General features: G+C 39.6%; 1 protein-coding gene across 4 annotated transcripts in view; it reads left to right on the top strand.

The window, feature by feature from the left end:
• LOC137199794 (neuronal PAS domain-containing protein 3) overlaps window positions 1–24,854 on the top strand; it is a 373,346-nt gene that overhangs the window by 200,252 nt on the left and 148,240 nt on the right. The gene's annotated exons all lie outside the window — the stretch shown is intronic.

The following is a 24,854-nucleotide window of genomic DNA, read 5'->3' as shown; positions in this document are numbered from 1 at the left end:
GTCCACATTAATGCACCAGTAATAATAATAATCCTGTATATTAGGTGTGTGTGACGTCTTTGAACAGACACACAAAATGACGATGACGTCAGCTGTGAGGTAAAAACCGCAGCGATGATGTAAAAAAAAAAAAAGAAGAAGAAGAAGAAAAAAATCAATAGCGTAATTCGTTCTCGTATTCGTCGGTTCATTTGTTGGCTGACTTCTTTTGTCAGATTGTGGTTTCGACCTTCTCCGTGTTTCCCTTCTTCCTGGGAATCGAGCCAACGCTAAAACGACTCTCTGGCACTCGTCCTCCTTTCTCTCCTTCCCTCCCTTCCCTCCTTTCCCTCCAGCATTTCCTTCTTTGCTTTGACCTCTTGTCTTCTTCATCTATCCCAATTTATTTCCATGTCTCTTTTCCTCATTTTTTCTTACTTTTCTTTCCTCTCATCCTTTCCCGATATCTATCCATCCTGCTTCCAATTTCTACTTCCCTCTATACTTTTCCCTCTTTCTCTTTTCATCCATCTTTCTTTGCTTCCTCATCATCCCTCTATTCATTCTCCCCTGTTTTTCTGTCCATCTTGACATCCGTTCCATCCTCTCCTCCTTCGTTTTCTTTTTGTCCTCTTCCTTCCTCTCCTCTTCTTGTTTCCCAATTTTCCTTCCATACTTAGATTTACTTCCTTCCTTCCTTCCTCTCCTCTTTTCTCTATCCATCCCTCCTTTCCATCTTTTTGTCCCTCTTCCAATGTGTCCTTTCATCCATCCTTCTCTCTGTACTTTCCCTCCTCTTTTTCCTTCCTTCATGTCCTTCTGTTCACCCATCTTTTCCTTCTATGCTTTCTTTCCTGACCCCCTCCTCCTTTATCTTTCATCTCTTCCTTCCCTCACTCCTCCTCCTTCTCCTTCCATCTTGTCTTTCTATCCTTTCTCTTTTTCATTAGTCAAGATGATGCTGCAGCTCCTTTGTTCTTCTTTTATCTTTTTTCCTTCCTGTCTTCCCTCATTTCCTTCCTTTCCTCTCTTCTTCACCTGTTATTTATCCATCCTTCCTTTCTCTTCCTCTACCACATCTTATTTCCCCTCTTTCTATCCTTCCTCTCCTACATCTGCGCATCCTTCAACTTCTCTTTCCTCCGTGTGTCCTTCTCCTCTCCATCCAACTTTTTCTCTCTTGTACTTTCTCAACTCCTGCTTCTTCTTCTTCTTCTTCTTCTTCTATCCTCTTCCCGTATCTCCTTGTCCTCTCTTTCTCCTTCAGAGTGGAACAGTAAAAGCCGCGCTGGCAGCGAACCCTCTCCACTATAAAAGCGTTGACATTGAGATGTCTGGGACTATTTTAAGCCTCAGTTTTTACTTCCTGGAAATGAATGAAATCACTGAACACCATCAGCCAAAAAATCTGCTTCCTGCCAAAACTATTTATAACTTCTAATTCATCAAATGAACATATGGGGGGTTTTAGAAAAGTGCTATAAATAATTGACTTCAGTTGTAAATGTTGTCCTTTGTGACAGAATGTGACAACTAAACTTAAATAAAAACGAGTAGCTTTAGTGTGAACTTGAGTTAACTTGAGTTTTTTTAGATGAATTTCAGGTGACAAATGAAGATTTGTTCACCAAGGACGATATTTTGGAAATGTGCACTTTTAATAAGCCCATTTCTGTAATCTGATGTACTTTAAGCACACTTACCAAGACTAAAGATCAATATTTTAATATAAATCAATTTAAACTCCAGCCACTTACTGGTAGCATGACGTCAGCAGGACCTCATTTGAACACAATGTCAGACTGAATTAAAGGACATGTCTGCTGATTTTCTTTTCTTTTTTTTTTAAATTCTTGGCAAATCTCATCTGCAGTGCCAAACCAACTTTGAACAAGTATTGTGTGTGTGTCCAAAGTCTGACATATCTTATTTATTCCTCCGTTGTTGTTCCAAAAACTATTAAAAACACACCAGTGAGTCACACCGCTGCACTGGGTGACGTGTTCCTTCATTATGAAGATTTTTGTCAAGTCAGTTTGTTTAGAAATGGCTCCAAAGACTAATAACAGCATCATGTTTTCAGTCTCTGGAGAGTAGTTCTGTGTAAGACAGACGCCACTGAGTACGTGCAGGAATGTAGTTCTGTTTACAGCTTTGCTAGCTTGTTGCGCTACATATCAAAACCTTTTGACTTACAGTGTAAAATTCTCAGTGAACTTCAGTACAAAGTCAAGAGGTTGTGATATGTAGCTGTTAGGGATGTGCAGAGATCCCAGTATTTGTATTTGTATTCGAATAAAAGTGAGGAAGAGGCTTAAAAATCCAGTTTTTGTTTTTATGACACTTTTAATTTTAGAAAATTAAAGTGTTACAATAAGTTTTCATGAATAAACTACTTTATAAAGGAGGTCCCCACATTGGGTCTTGAACTGGAGTCTCCCAGATCATAGACGACTGCGCTGACTACTGAGTTAAAACTTTACTCATCACCTCATTGCAGACAGACCTCTACCTATTTATACACCCATAACACAGAGACAACACACCATGTAACATGTAGGGAAGAATTTCAAAGGCAATTATTACTTTGCACTTTTCATTTATTGCCAATTTTTTTACAACCTAACTTTGTGGAAAGGAGAAGAGGAACAACAGGTTATGGAGAGTCTTTAAGAGCACTTTGCTTGTGTCAGTAGTTCAGCTTTATCCCTGGGGAACACTCCCAACAAATGATTTTTTAAATATTTGTATGAAACAAATATTCGTAGAGTCAGCATGTAAATATTAGCCACATCTCGGTATCAAAATGGCAGCTGCACTCTGACGTTTCAATTGACACCTCACTTCACCCAATAGGAGCTTCCATGTCCTGTCCACAGCCTACAGTAGCCAATGAGAGTCCGCGTTGAATGGAAGTGCCCGCCCCTCTTCTTTTGCGTAAAGAACGAGCCAATAGGAACAGATTCTGCTGATGACCGGCACTTTAAATAGCCAATGAAATTCCAAAAATGACAATATGCAGCTTTAGTGGTTTCTATAAACCCTCAACATGAAAATTGTGTAAATTTAAATAGTTTGCTGTGTGTTATTTTTTATACAAACTGCTGTTCCACTATAACTCTGACTTTTATATTCACAAAGTTTAGAATCACGAAGGGAACAAAGCACTACAATGTGTTTCAGGGGTTATTTGGTGTCTCTAAATGGTCTTTCTTTTGCAAGACGCCTAGAAGTACCCTCAGAAAAACATGTGTAAAATATTCATTTTCTGTGGGATTGTTATTAAACTTGAACTGGGACTATGTAAGGCTCCATGCTGTGGTCCCATTGAGTTTTCCAGCTAATAAGTCACAGCTACAGGTCGTCTGCAGGCATCTGTTTGCAAAAAAAAATATTCAGGCGGAAATAAAAACCTTCTACTTAAGTGTGTTCAAACTGCTATTACTCAATGCCAGTAGCACTTACAGTGATTCTGACTACTGGGTTACCTCTCAATAGACCAAAACCATACATTTACTCCTAATGGTTCACAAACAACTTCCAATTTACTTTAGATACACCTTGGATAGGCGTTTTAGGCTAATTTTACAGGAATTGTGATTTTGCTGGTTTATGTTGTCGAGGTGTAGTAAAGACTTCATTGTTTGCAGAAATCTAAAAAATCTAAAACGACCTGGAAACACAAATTGTTTTCACATGAAAATTGTGTTTTAAAAGTGGTATAATTTAGACGTAGCCTAAATATCCCAGTGAGCTTTTAGATACTCTGTAGTTTTCAGCCCTTTTTCATCTCCACACATACACACACACACACACACACACACACACACACACACACACACACATATAGCGTGTTCTTCACTTCCAATGAAATAGCTGAAGAGTGAGCATTTGTTGTCCCTCTCTTTCTCTCTCACAAACACACACCTGCAGGCTTGTATTGTGCTGGAGTTAATAGTGTTCTGCTGTGTGTGTGTGTGTGTGTGTGTGTGTGTGTGTGTGTGTGTGTGGATCAGACAGACCGATAAGGACTGGACACTGATAAGGACTGCAGTAACTCTCTCTGGTGTTTCAGACACTCGGTGTGATGGCTGCCGCTGCTGCACGAGTCGGTTCATAGATTGTTGCTTTTTATTTCTAGAGTTCAGATTTTCCTCGTTGATCAGATTAACATCAACACGGTGTCAGACTGAATAAATTAAGTGAGACGAAATGGCAATTCAACCTGATTATTAGAGTTTTACTACAGAGTTTTATTACTGTTAGTATTATTTCTGTTATGTATTTCATTGGAACTGCAGTTTATCCATCAGCCCGGCACTTCTTTGAGTGTCTTCTGTTTAGCATCGGTTGCCTGGCAACCTCACTATGATGACGAGACTTAGGCTGTGTCCGAAATCACTCCGTCATTCATTAACGTACCTCTCAGTTTATAACAGACACTTGATAGTTGGCTGTAAACACAGATTTTAGCTTGTCGTCATTTTGCGTCATCACTGACAGCTGTAGAGTCACATCACTGTCATTTCATTTGATTGTGAAACTTTTGAGGGTTTTATTTAGTGGATAAATTTACACACTCAGTGAATACATTATATAGTAACTACTGCAGGGGTGATTTTGACCTTTGCTGCTGTGCTTTAAGAAATGTTTACAGATTAAACAAACAAGATACAAAAGTGAACTTTAGAGGTGTTAGTATGTGTTCTCTTTGTTTGTTTGTTTGCCCTAGCTTACAGTATTTATGCTAAGCTAGGCTAACCACGTCCTGGCTTCAGCTCCAGCTAACAGACGTTACAATTCATTCACATATTTCCGTCCAACAGACTGACTGAACCATCACTACAGCCGCACCGCTGGCTTGGCTGCAAGTAAACAAGTGCATTTCCCAAAATGATGAACTGTTCTTTTAATCATATCCTAACTACAGCTGCAGCAAATTAATCAGCAACTATTTCAATGATCAATTAATTCATTGCTTCAGTCATTTCTAAAGCAAAAATGCAGAACGTTTGATGCTTCCAGCTTCTTAAATGTGGTTTTCTGTCTTTCTTTGTCATGTATGACAGTAAATTGACCATTTTAGACTGAAATTGTGTCACTATTTTTTTAGCATTTTATAGATTAAATGATCAATCAACAGAAAATACTCTGCATAATGAAAATAATTCTTAGCTGCAGCCCTAATCTTAACTATGAACTTTCCGTAACCAACCTGCGGTGGACAGGAATCATTTTAAAACCATTGTTATTGCATGTCATCCAGAGTTTTGTCTCGTATCTACGTCGTGTTCAGAGTTTCTGGAGGATCTGCTGGTGTAACAGCAGCTGAAAGCAAAGATTTCTGCCTCTAAATCAGTGCTGAAGGTTTAATATGAGCCGCCGTGACTTTCTGCTGCTCCAACTCCACATTTAAAAGAAGATGATTTGGACCCTGACGGCTTATAATTAATTAACATCCACCTCCTCCTCCTCCTCCTCCTCCTCCTCCTCCTCCTCTTCCCCATCAGCCTAAGTCTCTTCATTTCTCTTTTTTGGTTTCTCGCTCCACTTGCTCATTCTTTCTTCTTGATGCTCTTCTTCTTCTTCTTCTTCTTCTCTTTCCATCCCTCTCTCCTCCCATCACCGGTGGCATTCAGCCGTTTCCTATCCGACACGTAATGTTCATCTCAGCAGCTTAATTACGCTTAAATGGGAATCGGCTGAGGACAGAGGGATAGAAGGAGGGACGGAGGGAGGATATGAAACCAGAGGGATGGAAGCGAAAAAGCAAACCAGCATGTCGACTACTGAGGATGAAAATATCTTATAAAAAGTCTTGAGAATACGTCTTTTTTCTTCTCTCCACCCATCCGAGATTTCCCTCCTCTCTCTTCTCCCTCCTTCTCCTCTCTTACTCCGTCAATCCTTCTCCTTGCATCACTCGCCTCTCTCTTGTCAGACAGTTGGTCAGAGTTCATTAATTTTTACTGCTGATGTAGCTTCCTCCGTGGCCGGAGAGCGAACAGATTTGGGGATCAGTTAGCGGGCTGTAATCGGAGGTGAAACAAGGTGAAAAAGATGACGATTGCAGCTCTCTCGCTCGCTAAGTGCTGCTATTTGAGGTGAATTACACACAAATTTGCAATCAAATGTTGTATCAGGAACGCATCAGGAGTCAGAGTGATCGCTCTGAAACGCCTCTGAGCCGTTTGGAAATTTGTCCCGGTCCTTGTTTACCTTCATGGTTAAGCGTGAGACACTGTCTGCCGGGATTAGTGGTCCAGCTTCCCTGTCTGGAACGGTTGTGTTGCAGAGCGTCACGTCGTTTGACACAGATGTCTGCAGCACACGCGGTTAGTGTCAGAGAGGGAAGTAGTAAAGGTGCAGTAGCCCGGATGTGCTGTTCTGTGGAGTAGATGTGATTGAATGCATGTCAACGCTCGGGAACAGGACGGCGGCGGATCCTGATGAGTTAAAAATGAGAAAAACTCTGTCTCACTTTAACCTGACGCACCAGATGGTTTGTTACACAGAAGCATCTGAGGAGTCGTCCTTGGAAACTGTTTGGAAAAAGGGCAACACTTTCAAAAAGATACTTGGCAGGTGATTGGATGAACCATCTGTCTATCAGCGTCGTACCTCGCGAGATCACGAGATTACACGAGAGTCCTCACAGGACGCTCGGACACAAGCGCAGAACTTGCACAGATGGATTCTCACGTGATCTCTTGTGACGTTTCAGTCTGTCAGACCTTCATCAGGTGTACGAACAGCATCACAACACTTCCATATAGAGTATATATACACATAGAAGCTGTCTTAATCATCCAATCAACTGATGAGCAACCATCCAGGTTAGCATGTAGTAAAACCTACAAAAATAGAGAATGACACCAGGACACAAATGCCAATAAATCCTCTGATGTTTCATCTGACACCATCATCGAGTTTACACTTCAGTTTGTCCGATTCACTTTGATTTATGACTGTCAGTGTCAGCTGTACAAAACGAAAAAAAAACATTATGAGACTTGTGGATTGCAGAGAGCAACATAAAAACTAACGCTTCGATTTAACTGAGTCATTTCGTCAGTGCGCAATATTTTAAACCCTCGTACGACTGACTCGGTTGAGTTTTCAGACGACGTGGGAATGTTTCAGATCCTTCCCATCAATCCGACACGGCGTGAACACGGCATCAACGTCACGGCTCGACAGAAAGACAATATAGAAAGTAAAGTTCAGGATCATTTTTTCAGGAAAAACCAATGAAAGAAACTCGTTACAGAAGCTACTACTTAGCAGGAAGTGACATCATGACTCCGGCTCTCTATAGACGTAATTATATAGAAACATACTCAGATAAACACACATGAACGTTCAAGACGTACACACACACACACAGACAGACAGACCGAGCCCTGCAGTGCAGTTATTATGTGTGGTGACAGTGTGACAGAGAATAATGGAGACATGTGGCCTCGTTCACCTCTGTGTCTGTTAAATTAATGACTAACAGCTTCACACTAAACTCCTGCAGCTCACTCCGTCTCATGTTACAGTCCAGACAAATTAACGGCAGATTAACACCGAGGAGGAACAGCAGCGGTCTGTCTGCTTAGTTCGTCTGCTTTAACAGCCTCAGACTGAAATATCTTCACATACCAACTGATTAATATTCTGCATCTTAAAAAATAACATTTTCTTCATCTGTCAGGATGGAAAAACCTCTGAAACAACATTTAGACCATCGTGGGGCAGATGAACTTAATTCAAAGAGTTATATCATGTCTACAATGGCTTATTTTGATAATTAATAACTCTAATATAGTTTGATAGTAACTAAAGAAAACTTTGAATGACACATTTGAAGGCTAAAATAGCAAACGTGTCTATAAAAATATTTATTGTTCTTCATTTCTAGAAGTAAAATGGTTTAAATCTGTTCACCTTCTTCCTGTTAAGAGCTCTTAAGTCACTTTAGATTTTAAGCTGCTGCTGTAAGAGTGAAATATCTGCAATAACACTTAAGCTTCTAAACTTTTGTCCAGCTGAGGACGAGTGATAGAATCTCTCCTACATGAGGCTTTTGTTGTGATTCTTTTGGATCAGATTCACACTGACACTGTGAAATTTAGGAATATAAATTGCCTGCTGCTTCGGTCTGTTACTGTGAGGACGAAACAGGAAACGATGAGAGGAAAAGGAAAAGAAGAAAGGTGAGTGGCGGCGTTCAGCGCTGGCAGGTTGACTCGTGTTAATCCTGACTGCTGCTGGTCCACGAACACTCCCACTGCGGCCGTCCACCGCCTTGTTCCCTTCACGCACAGTAGGCTGCCACTTAATTAACGCACGTGTGTGTGTGTGTGTGTGTGTGTGTGTGTGTGTGTGTGTGTTCACGCCCTTTCCCCACGTATTATAGTGTTCAGCCGTTCCCAGTGCGAGTATTCAGGGGCTTGTTCAGTTCACCACTGGGGCGTCAGAGCCCCTACCTAATTACACTGTGTGTGTGTGTGTGTGTGTGTGTGTGAGAGAGAGTTGGTGTGTGTGTGTGTGTGTGTGTGTGCACATGAACATATCTGGCTTCTGTGTGTGTGTGACTGTGGTACAGTAGGCTGGTTCCTAATTACTGTCTGCTCCTTGTATTCCCTCAGTGCCAATACCTTCCTGCCTCACTGAACCCTCACTCTATGTGTGTGTGTGTGTGTGTGTGTGTGTGTGTGTGTGTGTGTGTGTGTGAGACACCGATCATGTACTCTAACACAAGAGAAACCTAAAATATCACACACACATCCAGTGTCTGCAGACTGTCTGTCTCATCATAACAACGTTTGCTTTGATTGAATTTTACATGTTTCCGTTTTTGCGTTAAAGTCGATCTTTATTGATACTTCAGCTGTTGTACCTGATTTTTACATTTTGAGAAGAGTTGTCGGACATATTGGAGGAAACATTTTCAACCCTCTAGTGTGTTTGTTCTGGTCTGAATCAGTGGATCAGTTAGTAAACTTGCTTCAGTTTCGGTGAGAACGTTCTGTCTTCTCATTGGTCAGATGTGTCTGGGGGCGGGAGCGACAACATAAACACAGGAAGAAGCTCCTGAAAGGGTATAATATCCACTGGGCAGCGAAAACATATAAATATCATATTTTACTCCTTTTACAGTTTCAGTTTGATTAATTTACTAAAATCTCTCTAAACAGTGTCTTCTCTGAGTTGCATGACCATCCGCTCAGTAGCGAGTGATTTGAAGACTTATTTTGCCCTGGGTTTCGTCTCTCAGGCAACATCCACACTATCTCATCAAGACAAGACAGGGCAATTTTATTTGTATAGACCAATATGAAAAATTAGCCACAGGTGGGAGTTATAATCTCTACCGCAGGACGACATCCTTAGACCCTCCAACCCTAAAGCCCTTTAAAGAGGAAAAATGGAAGAAACCTCAGGAAGAGCAAAAAGAAGGAGGGATTCCTCTTCCAGGGCGGACAGACAGGAAATAGATGTTGTGTGTATAATATAGACTAAGAAAGCAAAATTACATAAATACAGCATGGACAAAACTGTGTAAATAATATGATCAGGATTTCTCTTGGTGGACGCCTGTAAGGAAGCCTGCAGACAGAACTCAGGGATGAAAAAAGTCTCCTCACCTCTGCATTTTTGTTACAGATTCTCCCAAAAAGATGCTGATTATCAGTCACAGATAATGCAGTAAAAGACAATAAAAAGATGTAAATAAAACATGCACACACTTTGAACTGGGACCAGAATGAATTTATAGTATAATAAAGTGACTGTACGTATAATCTACAGACTCAAAAAGGTGGACTTAAAAAGTGTTTTTTGTTCCTAAAAGTAAAGATTGCTCTCTTTACTTTGACAGCAGAGTAATTACATATTTAATGATAAAGTTTTTTTTTTTGAGTTTCTAGTTTGATTTAAAGATTTTGACTCTTTACGCAGGATTTATTTAACTGGACATGTTTATTAGCAGCAGTGTAAAAAGTGAAAGCTGATATTTTTTTTTATTAAATCTGAACATTTAGCACATTAAAACTGTTTATTCCCAAAATAAATAAACCTGAGCTCAGTATAGAGATAAGCTCTGCTGTCACATATCCTGTTCCGGTCGTGTTATCCATTTTTCTACGTCCATCCCTTCATCCGTCTCTCTGTCCTCTTTTCTTTTCCCATTTTTCTTTCTCCTTGTTGTCACTCTGTTGCTTTACCCCCCCCCCCCCCCCCCCCCCCTCTCTCCCTCTTACTGTCCTCTCTTGTCCTTGACTCCAACACACACCAGCTGGCACTCAGCCAAGTGGAGAGACGGCAGAGATGATTACACACACAGGAAGCTGTGTGTGTGTGTGCGTGTGTGTGTGTGTGTGTGTGTGTGTGTGTGTGTGCGTGTGTGGGAGTGACAGCAGAGGGATGTCATCGAGAGAGAGAGAGAGAGAGAGAGAGAGAAAGAAAGAGAGTAAAGCGATGAACTTCAGCAGAAAAGAGAAGAGAGAATGAAGACATAACTGAAGTGAGGAGACAGAGGTGTGTGTGTGTGTGTGTGTGTGTGTGTGTGTGTGTTTGTGTGTGTGTGTGTGTTGATTGAGATGATACAGGAAGTCTTAATCAGGTTTCTTAGCAGGAGCAGCCAGTAAGAATCCAACATTTATCACAATGAGACCGTCCTGTATCCTGTGTCCATCTGGTCCAAGCGTCAGGTTGCTGTAACGTCTCGTCGCGACTAAAACGGAGGAGCAACAGTCACCTTCTGAGATGTCCGTTAAAAATACTCCTTGATTTGACATAATGCAGATTAAAATGATCTGATTGTGAAGTTATGATCATTCAAAAAACTACGTTAGCTAGTGATGCTATTGACAAACAGCTCTGTACTTTCAACAGTAAAACATTTTGGGGGGAAGATTTTGGGTCCCAACATATTAATGAAGGCAAAGAAAATGACTCTAACGAATCCTACGTGACCCAATATAAGATAATCCACAGACTACATGTAACCTCAGCTGTTTGTTGTAAATATGATCCCCGTTATGTTTGGTACATATAGTCATCTTATGCAGTTGTGCCCTAAAATTGCAATTTTTTGGCTCTCAGTCCAAAACGAATAAAAATATTTGGGATAGAAATCCTAAATCACTTTATATTGGGGTTAGATACTAGTTATGGGAACATTCTTAGAATTATTTTGTATACGACTCACAATATTACAAAAATGGCTGGACGAGGAGCCTCCTGATGTCCTAATGAGGTATGAAAAACTTATGTCCATTTTGCCGTCGGAAAGACTTTCATATGTGTGAAGAGGCTCTCTGGTCACCGATGGTCAAGAGTTATAAGTATGAGGGTAACAAATATAACAGTTTATAAATACACCAGGTTGTGAATGCTGCTGATTTTTGTTTGTTTTTTCTTTGCTCTTGTGTCGTTGTTTTTGGTACGTCTTGTCTTAATTGTAGATTTTCGTAATGTATTATGTTGTTGAAAATTAATTTAACAGGTGGGATTACATTCATCTAAATCGTTTGTACTGTCTTGCAATTGTTAGACTTTGAAGATAATTTCAAACATGAAATAACTTTTTCTTTCTAATAGTCATTTCCTGTCCTGATGCACCCAGTTATAAACTGCTCTTGATGCATTCTTGGTTTTCAGACTAGCTAATCTAGACTAGCTGGCTGTTTCTTGACTTAATCCAAGACTTTATGTGGTGCAGAAATGCAGCAAATGTGTTTTAAATGAAAACATGTGGACAGATTTCCTCACTGAGAGGAGGAGCGGTTACATTTGACATTCTTCCTCTCGTGAAAAGGTGCATCAGAAATGTGAAAAAGAAGAAAAAAAAAACAGGTAAAAATAAACCATCTCAGAGCTTGTTGCATCTCATTTCCTGCGTACATAAGTCACCTGATAACATGAACAAATTGGACCTCAGCTGACTGTGACCTCATCCTCATTATGACCACGTTTAGAGCCTTCCTCCATTCTCTCTCTGTGTGTGACTTTCTACCTCACACTCATTCACCCCCTGCTCTGATTTCCAGTTAAGTGTGATCAGTGAACGATAACTGCTGCATTATTCAACACAAGCGGAAAATTACCGAGCAATTCGCCGCTCATTTGCTGAAGTTACAGATTCAAGAAGAACAGCTGAGGAACGGTTTGTTTTTTTATCTCTTTTACTGTAAAATTGAGTCTTTTCTGACTCGACATGTCTTTTTTTTTTCATCAGTATAACATATTTGGTTTTTAACATTTTCACACTTTGGCAATTAACTTTTAATATGTAAAATAAATCCTCTGTCAGCCTGACATACGGCGACGGTATCTGAAAACAGCCCAAACATGGCTGCAGGCGACTGTGTGACTGTTAAACATCTCAGTGCTGCTGAACAGTAAAAGTATTATTGAAGGAGTTTAAACACTGAAATGATGCAGGTTTAGTGGAGCGACGGTGGCAGAGTTAATCGGCCCAAACATCTCATTTCAGAGGGGAAAGTGTCTCCTTTAGGCTGGCTGACTCTCATTTATGTGACGAGCAGTAAACTTTAAGTGTAACAGGCAGAGCTGAACTTCTTGTTTCATATCAGAGAAAGATCAAAGACTTTTATCGTTAAAGAGGCAGCGTGCAGGGATACAGCAGGTAAAAAATAATAGGGTGAAAATAAGTACGTTGAAAAAAGTAAATTGATGATGTTGTGTGGGCAAAGTCTTATTTTGAAAGGCTAATTGCGGACTTCCTGTTGGATTTAGGTTCGGGGTGTCAGCGTATGATTTGTAGGTCTTTTGGTTTGATCTCTCAACGACATTCCTACAGGCTGTGGTGGCAATTTTAGTGACATAGGTGGCGCTAGAGAGCATATTTTGACACTTTAGGGGTTAATTTTTACATTTTTTCAAATTTTTCACCAGACCTGATGTGCGTGCCAAATTTGGTGAGTTTTTGAGCATGTTTAGAGGGTCGAATTTAAGGGTTGAAGTGGTGTAATAATAAAGAAACAAACAAATGAAAAACAATAGAGTCCTCGCCCTAACCTCAGACTCATGCAGGTTTTGAGATTTCTGTCTCTGAGATTTTGTGCTTCGTCTCCAATAAAATGGAGTCCAGTAGAAGTTTGTTTGTGGTGTTCAGAGTGATGAACAGTGACATTTAAAAAAAAAAAAAAAAAGCAGTTTGACTCTCCAGAAACAATGTTCCTCTTATTCTGGATAATCCCTGCAACACACTATCAATGTTTTTTTTGTTTTTTTTTAATTGGAAGCACTTTCTACTGAAGAAGTCGTCCTTGTGAAAACTGTCCACTGTGTATCCAGAGCAACAAGGACGCTGCTGCTGAATTTTTAAACATTTTTTCTATTTTTTTTATAATTCTTTTTTAGAGACAGATATCTCCCAATCTAGACAAATGAAACCAAAACTATCTGCACGGCTGATACAACAGTAGTTTCTTAGAAAATCCATTAATTTTTAATTCTGAAATTCGCTATTTAGGAGAGATAGTTTATCTTGAAAATGGTTCATTTGGAAACATCAACGACCGTCTTTTTTTTTTCCCTGTTCGTTATTAGCGAGAAAATTACAACGTCTGTGTCCACAAAGTCTCCGTCGGGATCGTCTGTGATAATAATGAAACGTTGGTTCATTGATCCGTCCGTCCGTTCATTGATTCATTGAAGAGCCGCCGCCGCGGTTTAGAGGGGAGGGTGGATCAGTCTGCGAGCTCGTTACAGAGGGCGAGTCAGACAGTTAAAATTTGATGATGGAAGAAAGAGAGAGAGTGAGAGAGAGCATGGATTATTAAACAGAACCGCTCATGAAATGTTAAAGTGGTTGAAATACGCCTTTAAAAAGACACTAATTAAAATGAAATAAATTAAAATTAAATTGTCTCCACTGCTAATGACTTTTTAAACAGTCCGGGGAGGCTGTGTGTGTGTGCGTGTGTGTGTGTGTGTGTGTGTGTGTGTGTGTGTGTGTGTGTGTGTCTAACGAACAGAGAAACATTCAGCCATTTTGCAAAAAAAACACCTGCAGATTTTTTTTTTCATCTTTCTCTTTCATTCCTCCTGTTGTATCCTGTTCTTTCTTTCCTTCCTGTCTTCTCATGCACTGTAGAGAACCGAAGTCCTGACGTCACTTCCTGTCGAGCTTCTCGTTCCACCACCTTCTCTCTTCTCTCCACTCAAAACTATATTTCTTACAGATGGTTTCTTTGATCTATCTCTCTGAAAAATACATGTTCCCAGGGTTCACTATATGCATCCGAAGATAAAAAAGAGTATCTACTGTATACAAACCTTGATATTTAGATGGTGAAACCTACAGCGGCTCTGAAGGCTCAATGCACAGCAACTTAAGAAAACACAACCAAATAAAGAGACAACACATGTACAGCATTTACAAAAAAAATCAAAGTGCAAAGTGACAAAACTCAAACATTACAACTTCATTTCTTGCAGCATTTTTGTATTTGGTTGTATTTTTTTGTTTTTGCAGCACATTTCAGTGTTTTTCCTCATTTCTTCTGTATAATTCCCCTCTCAGCTGGCCTCTCAGTCTGTCCAGCTTTGTGATGTTTTGACTTGTGCCAGTCCAGCCAAATATCCAGAGAAATTATATTCATATTGGCTGATTCCAAACCTCATGATTAACATTCGGTGCCAGTGCAGGTTGTTGTTGTGATGGAGACAGAAACTCCCTGTTTCACACACAAGGACGCAGGAAGTAGCAGCTACTCTCTCGCTTCCCACAAACCTGAAGCTTGACTCATGTTGCTTCTATCCCGACATGCAACGCACAATATTTCCAGAGCGACTGGTTGCATGCATTGTTTTTCTTGTTCATGTCTCGGTAGCTTATTAAAGTTGAATCATAGAGACTTGTTTAATCTTCTGTGTAGTAGGGGTGTGCCCGAATACTAATACGTTATTCAGCAAAGCACAAATAGTGGTAGTGTCAAATACCAGCGTGCAGGTCGGTTACATCTCTATCTCAGTGTCTCTCCTCTGCTCCGCTGTGACGTCTATCAGCAGGTCTCAACGAGGGGAGTCACATCCACCCGCTACATGACGCACATTTCTTAATTTGGACATCAGTCCCAGAGTTAAAGCTGAGCTACTGACACAAGCTTCATGAACACTTATTTTAATTTTCTAAAATTAAAAGCGTAATAAAAACAAAAATCCTGTTTTGCTGCCTCAACAAATACAGATACAGATACAAATACTGGGCTCTCTGCACATCTCTAATATGTGGTTAGTGGAGTAGAAATCAACTTTTATTCCATCTTTAACTCTTCCTAAAGAAAACAAAATAAGTTTGATTAGTTGTCAGTCGTCATCTCGTCTTCCTCTCATCACTCCACCGAGTGACTGTTGAGTCTTTTTATCAGGATGGATGATGTCAGGAAGTTATTTCGATGTTTAAATCCTAATAATAAATGTTATCCTGTCACGCCGCCAGCGTTTGAGTCGTAACTCTGAGGAAGAGTTTGTTTTTGTCTCTTTGGCTGCTGAATTTAGTATTTTCTGACTGTGACCGACAACGTTTTCAACTCATCAATAGGTCCTGTTGATGCCTTTCTTTTCATCATTATAAAATATCAATAATAATATTTGGCTTTAAAATCCCAGGATGTTATTTCCAGGCTGCAGTGTTTGAGTTGTGTATAAATAGGAAGTCAGAGTGTTGAGACGCTTTATTGCATCACATCATGTCATCAAATGTTTGCAGTAGACCAGAGTTCATATCCTGTAACATCATCTTAACCAACATGATGGGATGTAGAAACACAGACTTTTAAAAAAAACAAAACAAAAACTTTTGTCATTGAACCAAATCCAAAGCATCTGTGTTCTCGGCTTCAAGGTTCGATGACCTCGGTGTTTATGGGAGAAGCTAAAGTCTAAAAGACTGGAGTGAAAAGCGTGACATGTTGAGCAAAGATATGTTTATACAGCTGGATTTTATTATATTTTTATGTCACTGTCATTTTCTTACTTCTGGAGCAGAACCTGAAGATCTTGTTTCATCTCAGCTCCGTCTAACCTTTCCTGCACTCTTTCTTTCATTTCTTCCTTTAACGTGAATGTAAACGTGTCTTTCGTTCAGCAGTCCTTCACTTCCTGCCCCTCTTGTCCCCTCCCAATCCATCCCTGAAGTCCTATGTTAGGTCTTGATAAATTGGCTTTGACACTCTGCCAAAATGGCTGCCCTCTCTCTCTCTCTCTCTCTCTCTCACACACACACACACTCTCTCTCTCTCTCTCTCTCTCTCCCCGGTGTTCTTACACCCTTCGCTAATTGAATTGGCAATTTGTGTAACAGTACCGATCCCCCTCTTCTCTCTCTCTTTCTCTCTCTCACACACACACACATACAAATTCTTTTACTACTCTAATACACACATACATGATCTCTCTCTCTCACTAACACACACACACACACACACACACACACACACACACTAACACACACTAACACACACTAACACACACTAACACACACACCTTCTCCCCAGGCTCCGGCCAGCAGTCTGCAGGTTGTCGTTTACTCATTTAATCCAACCTTCCAGCATCGCGAGGGAGCAGGTAGCAGCTCTAAGCCGACACACTACACACACACACACACACACACACACACACACACACACACACACTCACACACACACAGGGGCTACAGAAGGATCTCTGGTTTGTTGCCAATTTTATATTAAACAACAGTTTTTAATATTTTCAAGAAGTTTAGTTTTATACATTTTTTTAAAAATAATTTCTTTATGAGTTTTTCTTTCCTGTGATTTGATTTTACTTTGTGATTTTTAATTTTTCTATTATTTGTTTTCCCTTTTCGTTCAGCATCAATTCACATGAAAATTTTAAAGTGAAAATCTGTATTTTTTATTATTAGAGGAGATGAATGTGTGTGAATGTGCATATGTATGTGAATGTGTGCATGTGTGTATGTCCGTGCATGTGTGTGTGTGCATATATGTGTGTGTGCATGTGTGTGTGCGTGTGTGTGTTGGACTCATCCTGCAGTTCCAGGTCTTGTTTGTAACCACATCTCTCTGCAGTGTTTGTGTTGTTGGTTGGCCACAAGACCCCTGAACCTTCGACACACACACACACACACACACATACACACACACACACACACACACACACACACACACACACAGACAGCTAAATGCTCAGAGCGTTGCTGGAGGGGTTCGCTGAAAACACACAAACACACTCTCTCTTCTCTCTTTCAGCGAGGCCAAACAGGGAGAAAGGGAAAGAGAGGTTGTCATTGTTATTCTCTGGCCTTCATGTGTTCTTCTTTTCCTCTTCCTCTCCCTCTCCCTCTCCCACTCCCCCCCCTCCTCCTCCTCCTCCTCCTCCTCCTCCTCTTCCTCTGGGGACTGTTGGTGGACTACTATGACCTGCAAGGTAAAAGGGTCACATGACAAACAGAGACTGACAGACAGATTTACACTGTAAGACTGTAAAATCACTCTGACTGTGTTCAATGACAAAGTTTTTCTTTTTGCATCAAATTCTGTCTTTGTTCCACATCTCAGCGTAGAAACTATGATACAGCTCATGGGAGGGAAAGATCATAGTTAGAATTAATAAAAAGTTGCACTGATGTTCCTCTTCATAGAAACACAGCAGTCTGCTGGATAGTGTAACAATCTGATTTTATTTGTTTACACAAATGCAAAAGATACACATTGAAATACACAAAAAACAACAAAAAAATGTGATGGAAAGGTGCAAAAAACCCCTCAGAGGGGCTCGATCAGGGAACTCTCCAACACAGACTGAATTAAAAAAGGAGGAAAAACATTAAAAGGATGAAAAGAAAATATAAGATTGTGCACAATAACAGACATTATGACGACCAGTTTGAACTGTTTTAGTTTCTTAGAAAGTTTGGAAAGTTTTAGCATCATGGCAGGTGGCTTTAAATACAACATTACCCATGAGCCTCAGCTGCCACTGACACGGACAAGCAGCCAATCAGAGCCGTGAATCAGAACGGAACAAAACACATGACGCCACATCTGCCGAATTCATCCGGACTGATTGAAGCTGCAGCTCATTTTATCTGTGATTGGATGTTTCTCCCTGAAATGCATCATGGGAGTTGCAGTTGATTTCTACAGAGTACAGAGTCTTGAACTTTTGTCTTGTTTTATTAAAGAATCAGATATTTTCTGTCGACCGGGACAGTTTCAGGTCCATTTAAGACTTAAAATGTTTCAATTATGAGCTTTAAAGAATCTTATTTTACCATTAAAATCCTCATAAACAAAACTAAAAGTTCCTGACTAATAGTTTCCCCTAAGATCTCTTTACAAATCTGCTGAGAGCAGAATAATATCTCACTAGTGATTGGTTGACAGTGACCAGTCAGGAGCTGCAGTCGATCAGTCAATTGAAAGGAAATTAGTTGGTAAATGTTTCGACAATCAAAACGTTTTGATAATTTTTTAAGCTTCTCATATGTAGCGATTTAATATTTTTCTTTATATATCTTTGGATTTCAGATAAAAGATGAAATATGAAGAGTTCACCAGATAAAATAAAGGTTATTTTCACTATTTTCTGACTTTTTTTTGACAAAACGATTCTCTAAAACAAGAAAACAACCGTCAGATTAATTGATAATGAAGATAATTGTCGTCTGTGTCGCTAAATGTCGTCTCAGCTCATTTTTATCCTCCTTTTCCAGGAGCCGTTACGTCATTTTGATGAAAATTTTTGTTTTTTTTGTTCCTTCACTGTAAAAAATCAGTCATGTTTCACTTCAGATTATCAAACGTGACATTTATTTTTCTTCAGATAAGTCTGATTTTCCCACCAGATCGAGCTCAGCTCTTCAATCCTTCCTCCCTCAGCTCCTCCTCCTCCTCCTCCTCCTCCTCCTCCTCCTTTGTATTTTTTTTTTAAAAAAGTATCTCGTTCACGAGGGCTTTTCATTACATCATTAATTGAGCCCAATTCAGCTACATTAGCTCCCCAAAAACGACAGCAGGGGTGTGTGTGTGTGTGTGTGTGTGTTGGTGTGTGTGTGTGTGTGTGTGTGTGTGTGTGTGTGTGTGTGTGTGTGTGTTGGTGTGTGCTTAAATTTGGTGTAATGAGGTCTGCAGGGAGACGAGTACAGAGTTTGTGTAGAGAAGAGAAAATTACCTCAGGGCAGAAAAATCTCTCTTTCAGTGAGCTTTAATGCCCCTCTGTCTGCCTGTCTCACCGCCGTAAACTGTCTCTCTTGGTCTGGTCCACTTTTGTTTCATCATGTCGCATTTTTTAATTTTTTTTTTTTTTTTGCCGTCTCAAGACAAAGCAGTTTTATCAATAATCATTTATCAGCATGTAGAGAAGATTTTAAACATATATAAGATAAATTGTAGCGGTGTTATGACACATCTTGCACTTGTAAATTAATATAATAATGAACATATAACAGAAGATAACAGATGAGTGAAACTTGGTTTAGTGATAGTGAGAAATACCAACTCACAGTTGTTCGGCTCTGGCTGTGTTTTCACGGCTCTGCAGTGAGGTGAAGCTCACTGAAGGCTCAGACAGCGGGGCGTCTCAGCTGGTCCGTGGCAGCTCACTACCGACCACGGGATGATGATGAAGAAGAAGAAGAAGAAGGATCTTTGAAGCAGATAATGCCGCTTTGTTCTTGAAAGCAGGCGGATGTTGGTAGTCGGCACCACCGTCTTTGATGAGTCTCAGTCCGTCGTAGCTGAATATATTTACTGAACTAAACTCGTTTAGATAAAACTTGGCCAAAGTTATTATCAATGTGAGATTTACTGAAGTAGAAGAGTTATCTAAGTTAAAATAATGCACACAACTTAAACTTAGATTTGAGGAAACATGTGGTGAACAGTAGGGGTGTGCCTGAATACAAATACATTATTCGGCAAAGCACAAATAGTGGGTTTTATACAAATATTTGTTTCATACAAATATTTTAAAAGTGCTCTTAAAGACTCTCCATAACCTGTTGTTCCTCTTCTCCTTTCCACAAAGTCAGGTCGTAAAAAAATAGGCAATAAATGAAACGTGCAAAGCAAGAATCACCTTTGAAGTTCCTCCCTACACGTTACACGCTGTGCTGTCTGTGTTATGGGTGTATAAATAGATGCAATGAGGCGATGAATAAAGTTTAAGCTCAGTAATCGTAATAATTTTCTAAAATTAAAAGTGTAATAAAAAAAAAAACAGGATTTTTAAGCCTCTTTCCAATTTTTATTTGAATACAAATACAGATACAAATAATTTTGCTGCCTCAACAAATACAGATACAAATACAAATACTTGGATCTCTGCACATCCTTAATGAACAGGAAAAACTCGTAGAAAAGAACCGAGCGCTAAGAGGAGATGAGCAGTTACAGCTCCTCCAGGAAACAGAGCGAAGAAGTGAAGAGAGTAGAAGAAGAACCTCCGTCAGGTATCGGCCTTTTGCGCCCAAATGACGATACGCCTCTTAATTAATATTCATTCCTTCGTCTGAGAAGAAAACGTGGGTTCCTTTTACTTTTTATGGAATCATTCGATTTGTTATAATCATTCTCCAATTAATCACAATGGCTCATCAAACATTCAGAAAGAAAACAACACACGGTTGAAATAGTTACTCAATAATCTGAACTACTTAACTAAAAAAAAATAATTTCTAAAACTGTTGATAAATGAACAGAAGGTTACGATGTAATAAAATGCAGTTTTTCATTGTTGTGTAGTGGAAACTTCTTTTCAAACCGAGCATTTTTATTCTCCTCCGACATGCTGCAGTTTACAAAACGGAGCTCGCACCCGACATCTTGAGCGTAACACTTTGTTCTTCTCTAAAACTAGCGACGACAACCTTCAAAATAAAAGCATTTCCGTTTAACCGGAAACCAGGCATTTCTAGTGTATTCTCCATTTAAACACTGAATATTTACCATTTCCAGGTTTATCCTGATGTGGACATTTTACTGTAAATGCTATATCTGTAAATAAATGTAAATAAATGTAAATACTCCATTCTATATTTTTAACATACAACTCAAACTAAACATGAATTGCCTATTTTCATCATTCAAATAAAAACAACATTCATAAAACATAATTGTGCGCTTAGTGACTCCATTCACATTCACAATGCACATCTGAATTTTAGTCATTTATCCATTTTTTATCGTACGAGTAATATTAGCAGGCTTACTGGACGATTGGACAACTAATTCACATTAATTCAGACTTGTGCTCGATGAAGGGTTACAGTGTTAACCGTGTCAGAGACGCAATCTCAATTTCATGGCAGCCATCTTTATCTCAGGTCACATCAGGGGCTGATGGAGAGAAAGAAGGAGTATGTAGGAGGGAAAGGTTCAGACTTGACTTGTTTAATTCTATTCATTGTCTTGATGTGACGTGTATCCAGTCTCTCTCTCTCCCAATAAAAGAAACTCAAAAAGTCTTTGTCCCGGGGAGAAGTAATCCTTCAGCTGGTCTGTGTGTTCAGACCTTTTCCTGCGGTTCGTAGTCAGATGAATCAAAGAAAGAGTGGTTAAGTGGTTCAGTCCCGCTGTTAATCTTGTTATCCTGACAAGGCAGAGCTCTCTCTCTCTCTCTCTCTCTCTCTCTCTCAGGAGCCCTGCTGCATAGTCTGGTGTCAAAAATGGCACTTTTTACTATTGAGGTGAAAATTTCATTACAGATCTGGAGGAGTCTCAGAAATATGTTTGTGGTTCACAAAGGAGAAAACAGTCCTCACTACTAGAGGTGTGCCCAAAGCACAAATAGTGGGTTTTATACGAATATTTGTTTCATACAAATATTTTAAAAGTGCTCTTAAAGACTCTCCATAACCTGTTGTTCCCCTTCTGCTTTCCATGAAGTTAGCTTGTGCAAAGCAAGAATCGCCTTTGAAGTTCTTCTACACGTTACACGCTGTGTTGTCTCTGTGTTATGGGTGTATAAATGAATAGAGGTCTGTCTGCAATGAGGTGATGAGTAAAGTTTTAGCTCAGTAATCATAATAATTTTCTAGAATTAAAACAAAACAGGATTTTTAAGCCTCTTTCCAATTTTTATTCGAATACAAATACAGATACAAATACAAATACTGGGATCTAATTAAAAAGAAAGAATAGTACCAATAACTAAAGAAAAACAACATACAAGAAAAAAACCCACTAACCCAAAGACAAGACAAACCACAAACATAAATACACACATAAAGAAAATAATTCTGAAGAAATAGAAGTTGTTGAGACTGATCCCAGATCATCAGACAGGACCATAGAAGTCAAAGTCTCCTAGAAATTACATTCATAATCTACTAAATTACAACTACAGATACACCATATATATATATATATATATATGTATATATACCGCTGACGGCTTCAATACCGCCGACCATTTTCATAACCGTCATTACTGTGATTACGGTCGTTTCTGAACACAGAGCAGCTCTCCTGCCTTCAGCAGGTTTATAGTGTTTAACTATAAGGGAGAAACTTTCTACTTGTCAAACAGACGCAGAACAACCAGAGAAGCAGTCTGCTGTCTGCTGCTGCTCTGACCAGGACTTTCTATTTGATGTTTAAACTCTTTTTTAATGGGATTTCTTAAGCAGAGTCCAATAAGTCTGCAACACACAGACCAGAGTTCAGTCCCAGGTCATCACGGTGTTCAGTCATTGAAGCGCTAACTGTTAGATTCTCATGATGATTGTAGCGTAAAAGTTTGATACCAGCACATCCCTAAACCTCTCAACATAATGAGAGAAAATGTTATTAATCAACATATTTGATAAAGTTACAAAAATGTTGATCTTGAACGTCCAAACTATCTGATCTGATCCATTAATAGAAACTTCAGCGTCGTTAAACTTTTCATGGCGGCGTTTGTTGTTCACGTTAAAGTGAAACCACGATAACTAACCTAAATCTCAACACACGCAGGATTCAAGATGTGAATCTCTGGTGTCAGAATCCTTCATCTTCTACACCCATCATCCACCTCTGACCTCCGACCTCTGACCTCTGACCTCCAACTGATATATAAATAATCTAGACAGTGATGACGTCACTGCAACTTAATTGGGAAAACAATTTAGTCGTATATAAACGTCATTTCTGGTGGATTTTGCAACGTGTTGATGCTTCATTGTGGTTGAACTTTCTGTTGGTGTTTTCATCTTTTTCAGTTTCTGACCTATTTAATGACATAAATGTACAGTATGTGGCTGATTAATGGTGATGAAAGGGTTTTTTTTTTTTTTTCAATATAAAATTCATATTCTCTGCTCGGCTTAGTCCTCCTCTCTTTGTGTCTCTCTGTCTTCTTTTGGGAAAGAGAGAGAGACAGTTTAACCTGAGGGCAGATATTTCACATAGCTCTCTCTCTCTCTCTCTCTCTCTCTCTCTCTCTCTCTCTCTCTCTCTCTCTCTCTCTGGCTGTTGTACTTTGTGTGTAGGAAGAGTTTTGCCCGCAGGGTGAAATTTTAGAAAGCTATAAACCATTTCTCTCTCTCTCTCTCTCTCTCTCTCTCTCTCTCTCTCTCTCTCTCTCTCTCTCTCTCTCTCTCTGTCTGTCTTGTGTGCCTCTCTCTCTCTCTCTCTCTCTCTCTCCAGAGATGAGCAGTGATAGAAAGATGAGAGTAATGACAGAGACAGACGTGTCCTTTTTTGGTATCCGTGGCTTCTTCTCTTCAGCGTCGTCGTCTCTCCAGTGGTTATGTGGCGTTAGCGTCGGCGCTGATTGGTTTCATTTTCTCGTTTCAAGCCGTAGAAAAGCTCAGGATGTTAAATACATGTGAAGGGGGGTGTGTTCGAACTAAAATGAAGTCCTATGTTCTTTATATTAGTTACTGGGGAGGATTTAATGCTCTTGTACTCACATAATCATTCCTCCTGTTCGTACTGACCATCAGAAGATCCCTTCATAATGACCTTACAATGGAAGTGATCACAGTCCTCCTTCTGTGCAAAAAAAAATGTATTTCAAAGTTTATCTGAAGCTAATATGAAGCTTCAGCGTCCAAATGAGTCAAATCAAGTAGATATCTTTCAGTCTTTTTAGTGGCAAAGTTCCTCTTTTTCTTACTATACTTCCACCTGCAGCTCAACAGGGAAACACTGTCCGAGGAAACACAAAGAGGGAATTTGATGCTACAAAGACTGTAAATGTGTCAGATCACTTGATATGACTAACTCAGACTGCTGAAGCTGAATAGAAGCTTCACAGAGACTTTTAAATGCATTGAAAGCACATTTGAAGGATCTTTTAATATCCAGTATGAACAGGAAAACCTCTTTCACTGTTCATACGGACGCCTGACTGCTGGTTTATCAGACACATTTAAAGAGAGAACATGTCCACAATTTTGCATTTAAACTGGAACAAACCTTCTCTTTATATGTAAACACATTGTTTGTAAATATCAAATGTAAATATAAACATGTATTTACTGTGGAATTTCATCGTCTTTACGTAATATGTTGAGTCTAAAAGACTTCACTGAATGAAACTTGTTAGCATTATTAGCTCTTCATGTTTCCCATTGGTTTCAATGAGGAGAGCTAACAACGCTAACAACGCTAACAACGCTAACCTATCGCACTGTTCCAGACTGTTCTGCAGAGTTTACCTCACTGGTTCCTCTTGTCCTGTGCAATGTGTGTTCGTCACGCTAGGCTGTATAAACGTGAGTGTGTGTGTGTGTGAGAGTGTGTGTGTGTGTGTGTGTGTGTGTGTGTGTGTGTGTGTGTGTGTGTGTGTGTGTGGCTTTGCTTGTATCAATGTGTCTGAGTCTCACCGGTCTTCTTCTGTCCTGTCCTGTGCTTTCTCTCTCCTCGTGTGTGTGTGTGTGTATG

The sequence above is a fragment of the Thunnus thynnus genome, chromosome 16 (assembly GCF_963924715.1).
Source record: "Thunnus thynnus chromosome 16, fThuThy2.1, whole genome shotgun sequence".
NCBI lineage: Eukaryota > Metazoa > Chordata > Actinopteri > Scombriformes > Scombridae > Thunnus > Thunnus thynnus.
The sequence above is the reverse complement of the archived record's forward strand: the minus strand, read 5'-3'. Positions and strand labels throughout refer to the sequence as shown.